Raw genomic sequence first — 20,278 nt, forward strand, 5'->3', positions numbered from 1 at the left:
AATAAATAAATAAATAAATAAATAGATAGATAGACTTTCTTGTCCAGATCTAATTCCAGATCTAATGTGAACAGATACTGAAATACCTAATTAGATGACATGAAATCACTCAGTATTATATAACTATGTGCTATAAACATGCATTTTCCCCAAAGAAATACAACACAGTCACACAAGTAAGAAGAAATATTGCTTACCTTCCTTAGCAAATACTCCGTGGAGGCAGAGTAAATCTGGTCATAAAAGAAAAAACAAGATTGATGTGTACAACTCACACACATACAGACAACAGACACAGTCTTCTCCAGGAGGAATGCCTGTTGTAGCCTTCTGTGCATGTTTCTTACTTATCCACACTGTAGTCAAACTATGCTTAAAATCCCATTCCGTGGCACTGCTATAGGCACCGACATGCTGTATAAATGGTACTTACTGTTCCAGCAGTCACACATTGTCCTATGGAAAATATACACTCCAAAAGTGGGATTTGTTACAACTGAGCAGACTGTGGTAAAACACTGTGCCTGACTTGTCAGAGAAATGTTGCTTTCACTGATCAGCACACAATCACAACGCATACTATCCTTACCTCCTATGTACGTGCATGCATGTGTACACACACATGTTTACTGAAAGAGTCGCAGCCTATCTCTCACAGCCTCACGCTGATTGCTGGATAGGGGAAAAAATCTTAGGATTACACACAACCATTTCCCTTGACCACGACTTTCGCACACATTTCTCACGTAGTGCAACCAAGATGAGCGATGCTTGGAAGCATTTATAACCCAGATGCAAGTGATTATTCACATAAGGCACCGAACTCATTTTGGCTTCCCCTGTGAGAGAGAGCAGCGCTACTGCTGCAGCAGTGCAGTCGCTGTGCTGTTACTCATTTGCTGCAGCCTTTGTGCAGGAGTACACGTTAGAAACAAATTAGTAACGCAATAACATCCAATACTCAGAAGTAAAGAAAATGATGGAGAATCAATCAGATCCTACGGCAGGCATGCAGATGGGCTGTAAAAACATTTAACGGGAGATAGATTTTCCTGTGCTGTCAAAGTTAACGGCACCAAAAGGAAGCATACACTGAGGCATTTTTCCTCCTCTGTGATATTGATCCGATGCCAGACGTAGTGAAGCACAACGGGCACACAGTCAACCTTGGTAAATTAGGTAAATTGGAGATCATTTGACGGTATTCTATTGTTGCTATTGTAATCACCGTAATTTTCACTGGTAATGGTGCTTCGTGATGAAGTGCGGCTCTCACAGGATAATTGTGAAAGGTATCGAAAGACACAGGGTGTAGCATCTGGTTTTAAAAGCTCTTCAGATTCAAATTGGCATTTTACTTTATCTTGAAAATTTATTAGAGATTCAGATCGTGCCAGTTTAAATGGAAAGGTGAAAGCAGGGTAATTTCAATCTATGAATTATTCAGATTCAGACTGGTGAAATTGCCATCCATGAACTGATTCCCTGACAGTTTCTTGCAGAGCCTCCATTATGCTTGTCATTTTTATTTCTTTATCTACGATCTCTCTCTCAGTTACTGCACTTGTCCCTTAGGGCTGTGCTTCACAAACCAAGTATTTCAAATTGGCAATAACCTAAGCGTGTTGCAGTCTCCAATCGCAGTCTCCACAGGCTGTCTTTTCCAAATCATTAAAACCCACATCCACGACGGTGTCTGTTAGGCTCTTCGATTAGATGGATTGCAAAAAAAAAAAAAACAACAAAAAAACCCCCACAAAACCAAACAGGGCTTCGTAGCAAAGATGAGTCGGGTTCCTGTAGCAGTCCAGCAAATAAAGTGATGCTTTGTGCTGGCTCCTTTGTTGTCAGTGTAACCCATTCTAGCTGCATAGCATCACGCAGAAAGAAACAACTGTTAAGGCAGGCTGACTTCGTGCCCTGGTTTCCAGCAGAAGCAGATAAGGGCTGCATTACCGACAGACTAATCTACGCAAATACCCACACAGAGAGAGCACGAGGAGTAGCTTCTTTCAGGCAAGGAAAAACAGATGCAGTAGTAGTAGCAGTTGTAGCAATTGCATTATTAGAAGGAGAAGCGACCGGATAACGGGAACTGTTTCATTCTCACAGACTCCAACCCATACAGATTGCAGTCCCAGAGCCTCTCCACTTGATGGCTGGTTGTATCACTGCCAGTCGCCTGCTGCCCTGTATCCCAAAGAACTGGGACTGATTTAGGTCAGAGTCTGGTTGCTCGCTTGAGCTTTGCTACATTGATGTAAGAAACTGCAGCAAATTATATTACCCATCTGTACGGCCCGGGAATGCCAGCACGGCTTCAGAAGGGGAGCACCTGCAAAGGCCCCAGTCAGGCAAACAGAGACAAGTGCCGCCATCTCCGCGGTCCTGTGGCTGCAGGTTATCGTCACGGCACAGAGTGGGAGAGCAGCGTTCTTCCTCAGCGGCAGCGTGGGCACCGAGCTCCACGCAGTCCCTGCTCAGCCGAAAGTGCTGCCAGGCTGGAGCTAGCATATCCAGGCTGTGTCTGCTCCTGTGCTAACACCAGGAAAACGTCTCTCGGACAAAAAAATAGAGATGAGAATAAAAAATCTATGCTGCTTTGTGCCTGGGTCTATGCGTCTGCTTTGCCGCACTGCGACTAGAAAACTGCAGCACTAAGAGCTCTGGCAGTTGCGATAATGTAGAAAGCAGCAGCTCTGTGACACAGCAGTCAGCTGACTTGCAGTGTTATCATTCAATGTCCTCTATAGAATAAGGCCAGTTTCTAAGGTAGAGCCGGAAGGATGACCTTGAATACAAAAATTGGGCTAGACAGAGCGCCTGTTGTCTCGTACACTTGCACATTATTTTGGGGTGATATACACCATTTGCATCAGGACCTGCAGGTCTTCAGCGGTTTCTTCTCCCTTCCTCCCTTCCTTCTCCATTTTCAAAACAGAAGTGATTTTCTTCCTACCATAAAAGAGTCCATATGGTAACATTTAGTTGATGAAAACACCTTTAATAGGAGTTAAGTAAATTCGTTCTAAAGCATTGCTTGTAAAGAAGGTGACTACAAGAGGAGTTGATGGGTTTTGGTTAGAAAAAAAGAAACTACAAAATACTCCTGGAGAGGGAAAGCAATCAGGTGAACACCTCTGAACTGCAAAGGTTAATTAGCAAGAACTAATTTCTGCAGTCGTCCAGGCATCTCGTTACCTAGGATGATTTTCATGCTTCTGTGTAGCTCCCAACTAAGTTCACTGGGAACGTTTGCCTACTCATTCCTCTGGGAAGTTGGAGGGCGGAGCTGTAAAGTGTGCAGATATGGGAAATGATCAGAGTTCTGAATCAGCAGGAGGCAGTGCCTCACCTCCACTGGGGACTTTGAAAATTGAGGATGTCGCGCACGCTCTTGAAAGACTTCACCACGTGTCTGCCTACCTAAGGGATACGTCAAGGTAGAGAAGCCATGTCCTAAATTGTTATAAATTAACTACCCCAAGGTTATAGAAAGAATTGTAGGACAGGTCAGCTTTCACTGATCTCAGTGGAGATAAGGCATATTTGCACAGGTCTGAATTTAATTGGTTTTCACTGTTACTACTGCAGATGTGCATTTCAGTGAGATGCTTTATAAATTCATTATAAAGTACTTGTAAAGTCAAATAAGCAAGCAAGCATTATACACCAAGTTGGTATTCCCCATTATAGCTCTTTTTGTGGAAATTGCATCAGCATTACATTGGGCATAATACAGAATTCAGCTGTAAGAAAGCAATTTGTACCAAAGAAAGAAACAAACAAACAACAAAACTTCAACAAAACCATAAAGATGGCAAAAGCTGTGCTGCATCTTTAAGGAGCAATTCTCCTGGACAACAGAGAGCAGAGCACCCATGCAAAGACTGCACGTCCACTGCTATATTCCTTCAGGGAGAGAAATGTCTGTTCTCATACATATCCAGTTAATGGATGAGTAAAACAGCCACAGCCCTGTCTCTTCTTTAACAATTTTTTATTAAATGCCCCTAAGGCCACTACTCCCGCAGTCAGCAAAATCAGCACAGACGTCTGGTGCAGAGATTCCAGCCCTCTTTCCTTTCCTTTGCATTTTATCAACTGCCCTCCTCAGCTGCTGGCTGTCTCTCCACAGCACCACACACTTGCTGCTCAAGAACACGTTTTCATATTGCCATGATATGATAGAAGCTGGGAAGAAGCATGATATCTAGGCAAACTCCAAAAAGACAACGATGTGAGTTTTCGTGCCTTTATGGATTTGCCGGATCGTGGTGTCATCTTAATAAACATCATGCAGTGTCTGTTGGTTCTCAGAGTCAGCATCAGAGGCCCCCCCAGACAAAAGATGGGGAAAGAAGGGGAAACTCTTTCTGTAACTGGTCATGGTTCTCTTCTGCTGAGCTCCAGTTTCCCTTGCCTCTCTTTGTCCTCACGATAAGCTGGGTGGATGTTCCTCCAACAGGGGTCTGTCGAGCACCATGTCTTCCTAAGCAAAAGGCAGTCTGTAGATGGCAGAAGATGTTTTTCCACCAACTATCATAGCTGTGGGTGGGGAGAGGGGAGGAAGGAACATTTCTCTCCTCTTTCCAACTCGGTGGAGCTAGCTGCAGATGTATCAACCACAAACACAACATTTCTCCCAAGATTTTTCCCTTCAGTTCCATCGTCTCTTTGGGAATAGGCAGATGTGCTTTATTTGCCCAAAGCTCTGCAAGGCTGGAATATCTATCTTGCAATCTTTGCTGATGAAAGGGTGCAGGAAGCCAGCTGGCTCTGGCAGCAGTGCAAGGAGGGGGCAGGCCCTGGGGGGGGTCAGGAATGAGTGAAATACAGGATGGGGCATATCCACTCACTCGTTTTGGAGCTTTCCTGAAACCCACATCAGGTGCTGGTTCTGAGATTGACTCTTCATTTTAGTTTTCTGGTGTTGATGAAGGCTAATACAATTTCCTACATAGAGAGCCCCTTCTCTGGTCATTACATCCCTCACCCCCTGCCTCTCCTGAAACCAAGATCTTAATTTGGTTTGTTGCAGAAGGTTCAGAGTTCAGTGTTTTGATTAGTTCTTGGCTATATATGCACATGTATGTACTACATTACACTGCATATTACATTATATTTAGAGTAAGGAATCACGCTTGGACAAATTTGGGAAAAGGGACTGCAACATTGAAAGTTTCACCTTGTTTACCACTTAATAACTCTGGGAACAGAACAGATTAAAATTCTGCCTTTTTTTCTCCCCCCTTTTTCTTTCTTACAGAAATGAAAATTGCATCCAAGGCCCTAAATTGTATGCCAAGTTTTAGCTGAACACAATTAGAAACAGCTTAAAGTGAAAACTTGAGGGCTGATGATATTAAAGGGTTGTTCTCTCACAGGCTCTTAACCATAGCAGTGCTGATAGGATGCTGTATCAGAGCTGAATGGCATCACCGAATTTATCTCATGCAATATCTGAAATTATGGACACGAGACATTTTATGTATCCTTTGGATGTTGTGTGCCCCCTTCCTAAACACAAGCAACACCACGTTCATTCAGCTGCTGTTATTTTAAAATGTTCAGAGCATCACTGCAGATTAATGAGGCGTTTTATACTGCACATTTTTTCTGTTTCTTAGGTTTGTTACAGATATTAGCTAGTGCATGTACTTAAGTGTTAACCTTTTACTCAACTGATGCTTATTTTAAATGGCATTCTTCATTTTTTTCTTTTACTCCTCAGATTTTAGTAAATTTGGTTGCTTTTATTTTGTGATACTATTGTGTAACCAAGAAACAGTGGATATGTTCATCTGTAGGCTTTTCCTATCCATTATTAGGTAACAATTTAAAAGTAGATATACACATTTTCCTTCCCAATGTGCAAAGCATGGACCTACAGGTATTACAAATAATATACATGCACTGTGTAATATCTTCCCAACAGCTGGTCCTCTAAAGGTATTGATGATGCTGCATATTCAGCACTGCCCCCTGCTCCTTGTATCGTTATATAAATAAATGTTAAATCTATTTATTGAGAGGAAAATAGTCCAAAACTCTCACTTTTATCCAACAGAATTTCTCAAGGAACAAACTTTTTAAAAAATCTGAAAATGACTTCAGAAGTGGTTCCTAAGTACAGGAAAAAAGGCCTTATCAGCACTTGAGATGCAGAATTAAACTTTTACAGGCTGCCCTTGGAAGACTAGCAGAGACTAATTAGAAATATAACTTTTGTCACAGAAGTGAAAGAGAATCCTGTGTATTTCCCAATCCTGCTTCTGCAAATCTTTCCTGCTGAAACAGCTGAATCAGAACAAATTGCTTGTGTGCAAGTTACTTCAGCCATATGGTGGAAGAAAAAAGAGCTGTGGGCCTCCTCAGCACTGTAGTAAATAGGAACTACCTCCATGTGGTTTTACACATTTATAGCTAATGCAGAGACCTAAATGTGAAATCAGGGAAAATGAAGTGCATTTGTGAGTCTCCCTCTGCGACTCAGGGCTCAGAACCTATTAAAAAGATGAAACCCATCCAATTAACCAATACAGATACGTGTATTTCATTGCCGATTATTGTGCTTTTTCATTTGAGTGATTAAAATACAAATGAGGCTAACAGTGAAAAATAAAACAAAATGGCAGTGTACACAATCCACTTACAATAGCACAGGCATTTTTGATCTGACACAAAAGAGGATCACTGCTCCAGGTTGGTGAATAGGATGCGACAAGAGTGTAAGCAAAGGACAGGCACAAAAGAGACATCTTTTTGTCCGTGGCACATCATTGGTGTCAGTCACTATCAATCTCCTTGACGTGTTGAGTACATAGCTCAGAATGTATCAGCATTACTTCTGGTTGTTTTTCTTTATTGCTCCTGGAAGTCCCTACAAGCTTTCCATGACAAAAATCAAAGCTTGTGCAAAGCAATGGCTGCGTGTCTTGTAGAAGGTCACAATTACATGTTTGACCTTATTTGGATGTGACATTTGATAAATCTGGGATAATTAATCATGGAATAATCTATGAGATTATCCATGTGGGGCCTCTGTTTCTTCAGCTTTTGTTTGTGCTTCAGCTGGAATTTTTTGTTAGTTAGGAAAGACGGCAGCGGTGCCAGGGATGAATGAGGGAACAATCCTGGAAGGAAGTAAAAAGCAAAAAAAATAATATGCATAAAGTAGGGGAACCTCTATAAAAGGACAAAACTGAGTACACTCTACACATTGGCCAAACACAGCAGGCTGCAGATAAAAAGCCATCAATCTGCTACAGGCCACCCAGAAACCTGAAATTCTCCTTCAATAATATAATAAAAACAACTCACACCTACATCCAGAACCCCAAACTCTCATCAGTGTTTACACAGCTCTGTATTTTTGTGTGTCGATACGTCATTATTTTATTTTAAATTCCTTTTAAGTCCCTTCTAGATGCAGTTAGATGCAGTTTTAACAATTAATATTGCTTGCAATTAGAAAACCAATCCAGTTTGTTAATTTAAATCGTTAAAATAAACCCAGCTAAAAATAAAATTTTGAATTAAAAATTGCAAATAGAAACAAGCATGCAGGGAAGTGCTGAAGTGAATGCAATCAGTTCCAGATTTAAAACAGCCTCACCCCACACACATCCCTGTTTCCACTACTGGGTGGTCACGGACTTATGGCTCTTACTAGTGGTTTTCTTTAGAGTCATTCCAGATTTGTGTTACTCACTCATTCACTTAAAAAAAGGAAGAACAGAGGTATTAACTTAATTTTCTGCAAGCACTCCATTAAGTATTCAAAATATATCACTCCTAAGGAATCAGGCTCCTGAAATGGTGGTGGAATGTTCCTAACCAGTGGGGCAGAGAACATTGGGAAGTCTTGCAGGAAGGAGAACTTAGGGTAGGGAAAAACTTATTCCTCAAAAGCTAACTTGGTAAGATTACAGAGGGAAGACTTAAAGGCTGTGCTGTAAGTATACTGAGCTCCCAGGCATCAGCTAACAGTGGGGCTTCATGCCAAATAAGCTGCTTAATATTGTATCCAATACCCAAAAGAATATCAGCATCTGGGGATTTTGTGTGAAAATAAAAAAAAATAATAAATCTGAATAAGAACATTTTGATAATATTAAACAGACTGGTGTAATGTAATTAAATGATCCATTAGCACAATTACTCTGTGGTGTTGGTTCTTTGCTTGTTTGTTGTTTTTTTTTTTCCTTCTGTTTCCAGTAAGTTAATCAACAAGAACTTAAAAATCAATTTTATTTTGTCCCATTTTAACTTGTATATTTCTTAACTTTTCCCCTCCTCCCACCACACCCCTGGTGGGCACACAGCCTGTTTCATCTTCCAGTTCTCAGGCACAACTTTGACTCGTTCTCGCCTTCCCTAGTCAGAGGGACAAGAGCTCAGCTTCATGTCCCACCCATCCATCCAGGTGCGTTGATTTGGCAAGTCCCAGCTTGAAGTTCTCCTACACGTATGCAGTGCAAGGTTCAGAGGCTGAACATCCTGCCTTGCACAGGATCAAAAGAAGCATCTAGCCGTGAGGCAGCAAGGAGATAAGCCACATCTACTCCAAGGGTCAGAAGGATCAAAAGAAAGCATGCTGCAAGCCTGGATTGGATGCAGGCAAAACCCTTAGGTCCTCCTGCACCATCCTCCTCCCGGGACATGGGGCTCCCTGTACCCCAGATGTCATCTTAGCTTTCCTAACTCTAAAATATGTCTTTTTAAAGAGATTTAGCAAGATTTCTCCTCCAATCATCTTTCTGACATTCTAGAATAAAAGGAGCAATAAATTACCATGCAGTGCAGGTTTCATGTTTAGCCTGCTGGGATCTATGAAGCTGTGGCAACACAGTCACTTAGAATTAACAAAATCATCAGCTCATTCACTAGCTTAATGGAAACCATTTTACATGCAGATTTATAACTTGCCTTACTGTTGAACCATAAGAGTATTTCACTTCTATAGCATTTTATACTATATATACACTCAGCATAGTTCAGTTCTGAAAATGCCTTATATTACTTGTAGAATAAAGTATTTTTACTCAAAATGAGTAAGATTGTTGAAACTGCTTCCTATATACTGCTGAAGGCTACTGCCATTAGTTTTAAAATTGCATACAGTTAAATGTAAGGAACAAAAAAGTGGTGTGCATAAGCTACTGCATAAAGGAATAAACATTTTCACGACACTCACTCAAACCTGCTTTGAGCAGAGGCCAAGTAATTGCTGATATAAATGTTTTCTGCCATGTAGCACCAAGCAGAGCTGAAAGATAGTCTTGATTGTACAGAATATTAAAGGGAAGTCCTGCAGATTCTGGAACTGCGTGAAGAGAAAGTGTGCAAAACTGGAATGTTTTGCCAGCTCAGGGCTGCATTTTGCTTTATAGATCACAATTACTCCTTAAAAAGTCTGTGGCAATTATGATAGACACAGAACAAGTGCAAATTACAGTCTAATTGCACTCGAGGCAACCTGTAACTTCAGATACAGTGGTCATCTTCTGTGTCATGTTTGCACCTAACCTAGAAGAAAAGCACAACCAAACTGCTGAAATCCTCAAAGGCAAATTGGTTTGGTGCACGTGCACCAGAAGACGATGCCTACAGGACTGTACACACAAATCCTCCATGCTTGTGCATGGGTTTTGAAGAGGCCCCTCAAACACTCGCTGTGCAGCAATGCACACATGTAAGCAAGCTCAGACTTGAGCACTGGAGTCTGCTGTGCAGATCAGGACCACACACCCTTCACTCTCAATTTCATCCTTAACCCAGGAAATCACACTTACATGTTGTTGTAAGACACAAATGCAAGCAGGCAAATACAACACTCCTCATATCAGACAAAGAGCTGATAGCCAGGATGAGGAGAACATCCCTGTGGAAGTTCCACCTTGGGTTTTCCCAGCTTCTCATGTGTTACTTCTCACTGGCATCTGCTGCTGGGAAGCAGGAAGCTGGGCCTGATGGACTCTCACCCACTCAGAGGCTCCCCAGTGCAATTAGATGGAGCGCACATGAGCAGACCCCAGCGAGCAGATGTGCATCTAAATCCGCAGTGCTTTCATGAGCCGTGTGAAAGCGTCTTGCAGTCACCCGCAGCTTATGGATGGCTCTGCTTTCAACTATTAATATCGCTGCACTTAATGGCTTTTGTAGTTTTATATGCCCCTTGTAAAGTCCTTGTTTCTCCTTATATCTGTACATCAAATATAGCTTGATCAAAAAGAAAACAAAGGGAAGCTAAATCTCTTCTGGGGGGGGAATTAAAAACGTGACGTTGTTTTTTGAAACCTGAAATGAAAGATAGTGGTTATCCTTTCCCACTGATCTCACAGGGCCAGGGTTTTATGTGCAGTGTTGCTTTTGCCCTACAGTCTGAGGATGGGAACTGCACTTCTACACGTCTTTGACATAACACAAATGCAGCATATTCCTGATCTTATCTGAAACTATAAAGTGCTGCTATGCTAAACAACAATATAATGAATGATTTTTTTAAAAAATTCAGCAAATGAAGCTCAACCAGTTCTTCTGGCTGAGCTACTACATACAATTCACATTCGTTTTGAAAGGTTCCCCTTTTCCTTTCTGAAACAGTTTAAAAAACTGAACTAAAGGGCTTCAGAGCAACAGAAGCTTCAGTTAACAGACTGCTTAAAACATTAAGTGTGTTCTTTCTTCTTTGTATTCACGTTTCATTTCTAATGTGTTTAAACTTGTTTCAAATCTGTTAAAGCACTGCTCTGCATAGAGATTTCTCTGAACTGTGCTTACCGTTTTCCTGAAAGTTCATTTACAGTTCTCCATCTTGGTGAATAGTAATAAATCACATGATCTCACTCCTGATATCCATGGATTATTTCCCTGCAGTGTAGGTGGAACACGGCATGGACAGCATATCCCCATTCATCAGACGCCCCAAGAGACAGGGGCTGCTGTGCACAGAATTCTCATAAAGGAGAGATTCTGAACTTTCAAAAACTGAGTAGATTTTTGCTTTTCCGTTTGATCATCCTAGTTTCTGGACAGTGAATTTGCTGTACTTTCATTGTTCGTTTGGTAATAAGCTTATGCAATTCAATGTGCCATATTCAAGATCAAAATTCAAGGTTTGAAACACAATGTGCTTCAATGAAAGTATGAACAGTATTCTGTGCGTTTACTGTATTATGAAATGAATCACAATCCGTGTACAAGTAACTGGTATCAGTGCTTATGAATAGTATCATGAAATGAATCTGTGTAAAAGTACCTGATACCAATGGTCATGAATGAACAATCCCCTTCCTATTCTTCTCATTACTCTTATTTTTGCAAAATTTAGCTAGTTGTGCTGAAGTTCTGCATGTTAGACACCTAGCTAAGGATGGGAATTTATTAAAAGTTTTGGTTATATCTACTTTCATATTGTGACTGAGGAAGAATTTGTCCACATTAACAGCTTTTCATAGGTTTCACAACCCAGCTCTGCTGGGAAGCTGCTTTTATGAAGAATGGGCAGAAAATCTGATAGCGCAAAGAGCTGCAGTTTGGCATCTCTGTGAAAATCTGCCAGAATGTGACCAAATTATGTATTCCTGAAATACTAAGGTTCCCACATGCCTGGGGTTTAAGGTCTGTCCCCAACATTTAGGAAGGTTGAGATCTGCCCACCAGGCTTTGCTTGTTCCACTATGTGCCAAGAGAGTGTGCACCAGCTTGGGGCTATGGCATTCCCCTCTCCTTGTACTTCTCAACTGCTGAGGGCTGCTGTGATACCAAGACCAGAAACATCTTTTTTCTTGTATGCTAAAAATGCATCTCTTCTGTAAATATGCACAAAAGAAGTGCTTTCTACTGAATGTCAAGATTAAGGTTAAAAGAAAATAAGTTCTACTCATCTAGTCTAAAGATTGCTGGGCAGACATTTTAAATTATGCTTTAAATAATCTTGCTCTATCCACAAAATTTCACTGGATAGAACTTTGGATTTAATAATTGCTTCTCCTTTCACTCGTAGATCTTTTATAGCCATTTAATCTTTTGGTAACCCCATTTTCAGCTAAACTATTTAAGTTTTCCTTATTTGCTGTCTGTTTTAATTAGGTAGAGAAGTCCAATTCCCTTTCCACATTTACTCTGCTGACCTGATGAAGCTAGACTTCTTTTTTACATACCTAAGGTTTCTTCCCTCCCTTGAAGTGTAATCCTTTGCTAAATTCTTTACTAGTCTAAATTCATCTTTCTTGAAAATGGATGGCTATTATCCCAGGATTTTCTGTTGTGTCTTAGCAAAGCCTTGCATTGTGGTACTGATTGTTTCCATAAACTCTGTTGAAATACAGATAGTACAGATAAATAGATCTTAGAAGCATTATTAGCTATGAAATTATGAAATCTATGGCTTTCTGTAGTTGTAACACCTTGATAGCTGATACTCTTCCTGTGACAGGCTTATATATCCAGGCTGCTCTCTCTGCCTCCTTGTTTATTGAACTCTTATTCCACAGAATGAAAGACTAGCACTTTGTACTTCTTTATCTACTTCTCCTGCCCTGTTCATGCAGAAACGTAGTGCTCCTTGCATGTTATCCCAATCCTCCTCTACAACAGCTGTGCCTTCTGGGTTATGAGTGGAATTTCTTAAAGTGCTTCTAAATCATTAATGAAAGTACTAAACAAAAACAATGTCAAGACTAATCCTTGCACACTTTGCCTCTAGTTTCACTCCAGCCCAACCCTCCCTTTCTCAGCAGGGCCCAGAGCTGGTATCCCTGACCCAGTTTCTCACCAACTTCTAAACACTATAAAGATACCCATCTTCTCCAGTTTAATTAATAATTTCCGGCACTATTACAAATACTTAACTGACCTCTAAATGCTTCTTTTTTTTTTTTTTTCCCCTAGATAATTGTTTATCTTATCTAATGGATCTTTTGAGTTACTCAGCAACAATACACCTTTTGTAAAGCCAGAAGTGCATTTGCCCCATTTACCATTTAGTTACACCTGCGTGCTATCCTGTCTGAATTCATGAAGGTCACAGATGTTTCTTTTTACTGTTGACATCTAATTTTGTCTGGAAAACTTTGCTATTATTAATAGTACCAGATTATTACTGGCTCCAATACAGTACACAGTAACAATGATTTAATCAGTCCCTTCAGTGCATCACAGGCTGAGACCTGTTAAGTGCCAAAACTGAGGATCATCACCAAACTCCACTGCCATGTCTTGTCTTCCCCTGCCTAAGCCTATTTCCAGAAGGGGACTTCTGCTGAAGACACGAAATCCAGAGCACAAGCAGAAGAGTTCTCACAGTAAATACCTGTGAGGTTTGTTACATTCCATGGATTGGCAAGAGCCACATTTTCTCTTACATGGTGCTTTCAGCAACAAAGAGACTTCAAAAGATTACTTCTCAAATTCAATTGCTGTGCTTTAACAAAATGATCCTTAGTAGAAATAATACTCTGTGAGGGGAAAGATAAAGTCAGTTGTACTTGGTCACTCTGAAATCTGCCATAAGGCATAATTGGTAATGTACTCTGAGTTGAATATGCTCACCTGTAAACTGTCAGGAATCATTACTACTCAGGTGTCTGAACTATCATTATTAAAGTAATGGTGTACTTAGTCATTAAAAGGAAGTATGAATACAATTCCATTTCAAGTTTTAAACTGGCAGATTTGCAGACAGCTTGTGGGTTGACTTGAGTACTGAATCCAATATTTAGAAGATCTGAACTGAGGAAATCCCAGGATGAGAATGCCCTGTGTACCTGCGGTAAAAGGGCAAAACTTAGATGTCTCAAGGCACAGAAATCACCAACATAATGGATTATCTGTTTTTAAGACTGACTACATGTTATTTAGATTTGGACCATGCTCTGCACTACAAACCACAAAAGCAAACAAACCAAAACACTCACTAGAGAATATATCAGATTAGGTAGCCTTAGTAAACACTGCCTCACATTAGTAGGTTGCCACCATTCAAGTAGCAAAAATGCAGCCAGACATGAGCAAGATGATGAGCACTTGATGGTTTGTATTGCACTGAACCCATGTGGGGAAGAGAAAGTAGCACTTCTCTCCAAAGCTGCACCCATTCCAGCTCTGCATTTGCCCATGTTTCTAACTTCATGTACGTATATATAGTCTCCTCCTGAGACTAAACATTCCTTTGTCTTCAGACCACTGCAGTCAAATTAACAGTAAAAAACAAGATGTGTGAACTCCTGATTCCCAGAGACCTGTGATGGCCTCAGCAGCTCAGCGTTTGCATGGCAAACAAGTAAAGGGCTCGTGTTCTCTTTGCTCTGGGAATCATGAGTGTTGGAAGTGGAATCATGAGCTGACTGTAGGAGATGCTGAGATACGTGTCTGAGTAAGCAACAGACATCACAGGAATGATAATGTCCAATATCTTGCTCTGTCCCAAGAGAAGAGCAGCCTCTCCTATGGGGAGCTGCATTGCTCTTGCACACTTGCAGTAGGCTGGTGGGTCTCTGGAGGCCTGCTCTCTCTTCTTGTAGCATCTCTTAATGTGTTTTTCTTAGACATCCTTCTGCTATGGCACCAAAGTACTTGAATGCTTCCTTTTTCCTTGCTTTCATCTGCAGTGAAACTGCAATGAGTGCCAGCTCTGAGATCACATCGATGGATGCTGAAGATGGAGCCGGAGATAAGAAAAGCGTTTTCTAGCCCTCACTGCTGATAAGAGCAGGCTCAATAAAATTTCTAATTTACTTATTTTTGCTCCGGCCTTTCTATCCAGAATGGCCAACAGGGTCTCGAGAGTTACTGCAGCCACAGAAGACACGGGCATAGTGAAAACATGGCCTCATTAAAAACTGTTACTGTCTATATCAAATGTTGCTTCTATTCTTCAGGTCCTCAGAAGAAAAGCTCCAGCCCATCTGCCTTCCTCCAACAATGCCAGCCAGAGCCCTTCAATTTTGGAGGAGATTTTTGGCTTTCCATGCCGAGCACCTGGTCCTGCTGCACTGACCTGGAACACCAAACCCTGCTGAAGTCAGTGGCTGCCCTCAGGGAAGAACAGGAGCAGGGTGCTGGCAACAGGAGACAAGCCCCACGCTGCACTGCATACAGTGAAGGACTTGCTGAGTGTGAAGGACGAGGTGCTGCAGCAGGTAGACGTGCACACATGCATCAGTGTCTTCCGAAATAGACTGGAATTAGCATGTCTGACCAAGCATAAGGAGTCAATTATTCAAATAGTCAACCTGTGAAACAAAGTTCAGATTTCAGAAGTCAATCAGACAGTGCAGTATCTTCACCTCCCAACAGCAGAAACTCCTTAGACAGGAAGCTTAGAAATTGTTACGATGGCCTTATTTGCCTAATTGCCTGTTCATACATTTTGCAATGCATTAATCAATCTGGATGATCCTGTCTGCAGCCCCAGTGATAGAGTAACTGGTGTGTGTGTAACCCTGGGTGGAAAGATTTCAGCACGGCCTGGACAAGAGTCTTCCCATAAGAAAAAATAATAATTGGAGGGAATTTCAATCCATCAGAAAACAATATCTGCAGAGAAAGGGGCTCATGTGACAGACAAATTATTCCCTGCCGTTATTTGCTCAGCTCCATTGAGTTCATACATGTAATGGCTGCCAATTACTATGCATGTACAACAGGTTGGGAAGGATGGTCTTATGTACTCATCTGTACAGATTTCAGCCAACAAAGACATTCAAGATTCAGGCTGCACCAGCCTCTGAGTGCCTGATGGAGCTGTGGGTGTCTCTGTTCATTGCAGAGGAGTTGGACTAGATGACCTTTAAGGGTCCATTCCAAGTCAAATGGTTCTATGGTTCTTCAGTGAGTACTATTGGTGATAGGTGGATGGTTGGACTGGATGATCTTGAAGGTCTTTTCCAACCTTGGTGATTCTGTGATTGATTCTGTGATTATGTACTTTAATGCCATATTCAGCACCAGGACCTAAGATTCTTTTCTCTTTATGTCACTTTCTTGTTAAACTTAGTAATATGTGCACCTTCATTACTTTTGAGAATGCACGGTTAATGTACAAAATCATTGACACATGCTAATAGCTGTTCTCTTTGTTACTAAAACCTCTTTCTTGGGAAGCAAATCTGAAGATGTGTAAGCAAAATGCATCTAAGAGTGAAAGTTGTAGAGGATTCATCATTATAGGCTAAATAGATTAATTTTAAAGAGGCCCTTTAATTTTATACCGTTCTAAATGGAGAGCTGTGGATATTATCTAGTTCTTGGTTTACTGCTGTACGTATATGTATGTATCTCAGTGCCCACAGTGTAGAGCCATGAGGCTAAGAACAGAATTTAATCCTTTTTTTTTTTATGACTACTATTAAATTCAGCTTATTCAGGTTGTGATTGGTAACCTAGAGGGACTGGTGGTAAATCCACCACATGGCTGATGGGCAATCTGAGTTCTTCATCAGTGAAACATCATTGTTTAGTCTTTTAAAAAAGAAAAACTTTAAATTTGACCAATAAGTTCTGTTCTACCTTAGGCTAAAAGCTCAGAAATGAAACAAACTGATTTAAAGTCTCTAAATCCACAGAAAAAGAAGTGGATCAATGAAAACAAAGTGGATTCTCTGAAAAAAGTGTTTCTTTTCTTCCTAAGAGTTGCAAACTAAATAAAGAAGAAAAATCCACACACAAAAATTAAACATAAATTCAACAGCCAGGACAGTTTACAAATCACTTCTGTAGCCCTGAAGCAGGATAAAAGGAAATAAACACACTTCATGGTTAGTAACCTATTAACTGACACCAACTGTTGCAGCTGCGAATAAAACAAATGTGCGATAAGATTAGATATGTTGATTGCACCTGGCCATCTGTAAATTACTACTTAACATAAGAATCACATGCTTTATACGAGCTACTGGGATGAATGCAGACTAACTGTTGTCCTTTATGTTTTTCCCCTTCGGTAAATAATAGAGGAAATAATAAGGAACAACTTGCATGCAGCTGATTTGTTTTTCAAGTTTGTATGAAGTTTGCTCCTGCTTTACAAGAGGGAAGGAGTGAGCCGAGCAAACGTGGCTGCATCTCACCAGCACAGCTCTTCTGAGTGTGGCTGTTTTGGATCTAGAAAGCAGCCTGCAGTGAGAGTGCCTTCAAGGAGTGCAAAGCCTTCTCAAGATATGCCATGGTTTTGAACAAAAGTGCAATATGAATATAAATTCACACACCAGCAGCTACAACAGCTGTATTTTTCCCTTGAGGAAGCCACCGACATCCCCTGAGTATCAGTCCTCTTTATTTTTAGGCTAGGAGGAAAAAAAATAAAGGACAAAGAAAGAGGAGACTGGTTGCATGTGCAGAATGGGACGCTGCTCACTACACTCAGGAGAGGGTATGAAGGAGCTGGGAAGTGGAGACAAGCACAGTGCTGCCTGCAGTGCTGGCCCTGGCAGCCTAGGAGGGCAGCAGGGTGCCTGGCAGGGGAGCAGCCCTCTGGCTGCAGGGCCAGTGCCTGCCAAACTGCTTGCTGGAAGTGCACCAATGCTGCAATTTGTCCTCCTTACACATGCAATGTTAGAATCAGCATTAAACAGCAATTCCGCTACTCCTGTCCTGTTATCCACTGTGCTACTGCCCCGTATTCCTGAGGGAGAACAGTTGCAGGCAAAAAAATTGCAAATGCAATCAAATATCTGAGTGGAACGCCGACTGCCCCTGTGAAACACTCGGGTGTCAGATGTCCTTCATGGCTAGATTTGCTCAGAAATCTATGAGCAATCCAAAGAGCAGTCAGACATCAGCTCTGCTCCCCTCATTTGCAGCAATTTTTGCATTAGATATTGAGCACTTCCAAAAAGCAGCATGAAGCCTTTTCATTTTGCCGTCGATATCAGCATGTACAGCAGCATGCATTTTGAGAGCTCAGCAACTGAATATAAGCATGAGGGGTAGAAGATTACAAAATACATCAGCGTGTGTCTGTGTGTGATCAGCAAAGCTTCCTTCAGTTACAGCAATAAGGACAGGGTTTTATGTAGGGGATAAGAAGATGCAAAATCAGAAATGGTTTGCTTGAGGAATGTAAATTGGAATGATTTTTATCTTCATTGGTAGATGGGCAATTCATGTTGCTATGTGTGATTCTGAAGATGAAATTAATAACCTCAGCATGCAGTGGTGCAGGAGTTGGAGTGTGGGGCACAGCTGCCCTGCAGCCAGAGCCCAGCTGCTACCAGGGCCTCTTGGAGGATGGAGAAGCCTTTAGCCACAGCTGTGGGACACATGAACCAGGGGGAAGATCTCAGCACTTCCTGATGTTCCTGATTCTTGGGTTGGCTTATTTCACAGCTTGCTCAGGCATTTCTACCCATACGCTACATCCTGCAGGGTACATCCATCCCCAAAAGCAAGAATCTCCAGTGTCCATTCCTGCAGGAACTCTATACTCTCCATCTTTTTAACTCTGTACTCTAAATGTTAGGGCTGTTTTTTGGTTTTTTTTTTTTTCTTTTCTTTTTTCTTTTTTTTTTTTTTTTCCCTACAGTGGTTTCATTACTGGTATCTGATGATAACTATTTTTTTCCTTTTGTACACAGAGGCCATCCACTGGATCCCTCAGGACGGTGCCTGTGTGTGTGCTCACTTTAGCAGTGTGCCCGTTGCCCCCCAGGGTGTTTCCTGACAAAGTCACACACCTCAGGAACGAGCATTGCTTACACCCCAGGGGCAAGGCAGTTTTCAGAGACACATCACAGCGCTGCATCCTGGTTACTTTCACTCTGAACAAAACATTTACCTTAGGAACCAGCTGCACTGTTCCGTTGCACACCAGCAGAGGTGTGTGCAGGGCATGGGGCAGCACTCCACATCCCTGGGGACACCACGTCTACTCTGCCTGTTGGCAGAGCTGCCAGCACCCGGTTTGGGCTGGCCCTGCATCTCCCTTCCTTCCTTTTGTCACACCACCTGGCATTTGCATATCCACTCAGGAAAGCAAATCAGAATAATGAGGCAAGTTAAAATGTATAAGAAAGAAAAGAAAAAGAAGAAAAAAAAAAAAAAAAAAAAAAAGGCATTTGCCTGCTTGGTGCCCGTTTGGGGGTGGCTTCCCAGTGCTGACTGTACAGCAGCTGCACAAACACCAGCCCTGCACAAGGTGACTGGGATTGTGGGGAAGGTGATCAGATCTGGCCAGTAGCTAGATGCATGGAGGTGAGTGCACTGAGAAACTACCAAGTCTGCGCTACAGAAAGTACATCCAGACTCCCACAGTGGGGTGCAGGGTGCACAGCGCCTACATGTTCCAGTTCAGAGGTTGATTGTAATGGCATTGGGTACCCTACTGGGATTTAGTTGGTACCTAAGTGGGTAACATTAAGAGCTCTGAGCACGTCGACCCTCTGTCCAGCATTAACATAAATTTGTTTTTCCTCTGAATGCAATGGATATAAGAATAGACCAACTGGTTGTACGTGGTCTCTCCTGAATACAGGCAAGTTTTCTGATATACCAGCAAGATTTGCACTTCAAACTTCAAAGGCAGTCTTGATAAACCGAACAAAGTGTGGTTCAGCAGGTAATCTTTTCATGCGAGTGCTTTCATTATCGAGAGCAAGATATTTTTCACATTTTTCAACTACTGTGTTTATAATCTGCAAAACAAACTGGCATCCTCTTATACAATATTCTATAAATCAAAGATTTTATAAAGCAAGAATCAACTGCTCAGGGTTTTTTAGCTCATTTCTGATACTTAGGTAAGATGCTGGACTGTGTATATTTGTGAAACACATGAGCTGAGGTTTAAAATTTTGTGATAATATATGCAAAATGCCTGAATCTTGTCAACAAAACAGTGTATACTATTCCGGCTTCCTGAGGTTCCATGCAGATAATTCGTTATTTCTGATAGCAGTTAATCAAACTTAAACACAGACTCTATAAAGCAATGCAAATTCAGACATCCTGCCTCACTTAAGCACACCTGCATATTCAGATTACTGATATGTACACTTCAGGAGTGTGACTGCTAGATCAGTGGTGGTAGAAGGGGTAGTATAGAACCCTACCACCTCCTTTTTCTGACATTCTGCTCAAAAAGATGTAGTTCTTTCAGAAAAAAAAAAAAAAGCTTTTGAAAATACCGCTGTTTTTTAAAATAAATATTTCATATTTCAGATCTAATATTAAAGCAGTAACCTGATTCTGTGCAAGCCGCACAAGAAAAGTAGGTGACAGAAATCATAGAATAGACACTAGCAAGGCAGAATGGTATCATCTGAAAAAGCTACTC

General features: G+C 41.4%; 1 long non-coding RNA gene across 1 annotated transcript in view; it reads right to left on the reverse strand.

Moving 5' to 3' along the window:
• Window positions 1-2,644, reverse strand: part of LOC128087885 (uncharacterized) — a 32,494-nt gene extending 29,850 nt beyond the window's left edge. Inside the window, exon 1 of the long non-coding RNA XR_008210061.1 lies at window positions 198-2,644. This is a non-coding gene — a long non-coding RNA (uncharacterized LOC128087885). The remainder of the gene's footprint in view (window positions 1-197) is intronic.
• Between the last annotated feature and the right edge of the window lie 17,634 nt (window positions 2,645-20,278).

This window comes from Tympanuchus pallidicinctus, unplaced genomic scaffold (genome assembly GCF_026119805.1).
Source record: "Tympanuchus pallidicinctus isolate F22 unplaced genomic scaffold, pur_lepc_1.0 scaffold31, whole genome shotgun sequence".
Classification (NCBI taxonomy): domain Eukaryota; kingdom Metazoa; phylum Chordata; class Aves; order Galliformes; family Phasianidae; genus Tympanuchus; species Tympanuchus pallidicinctus.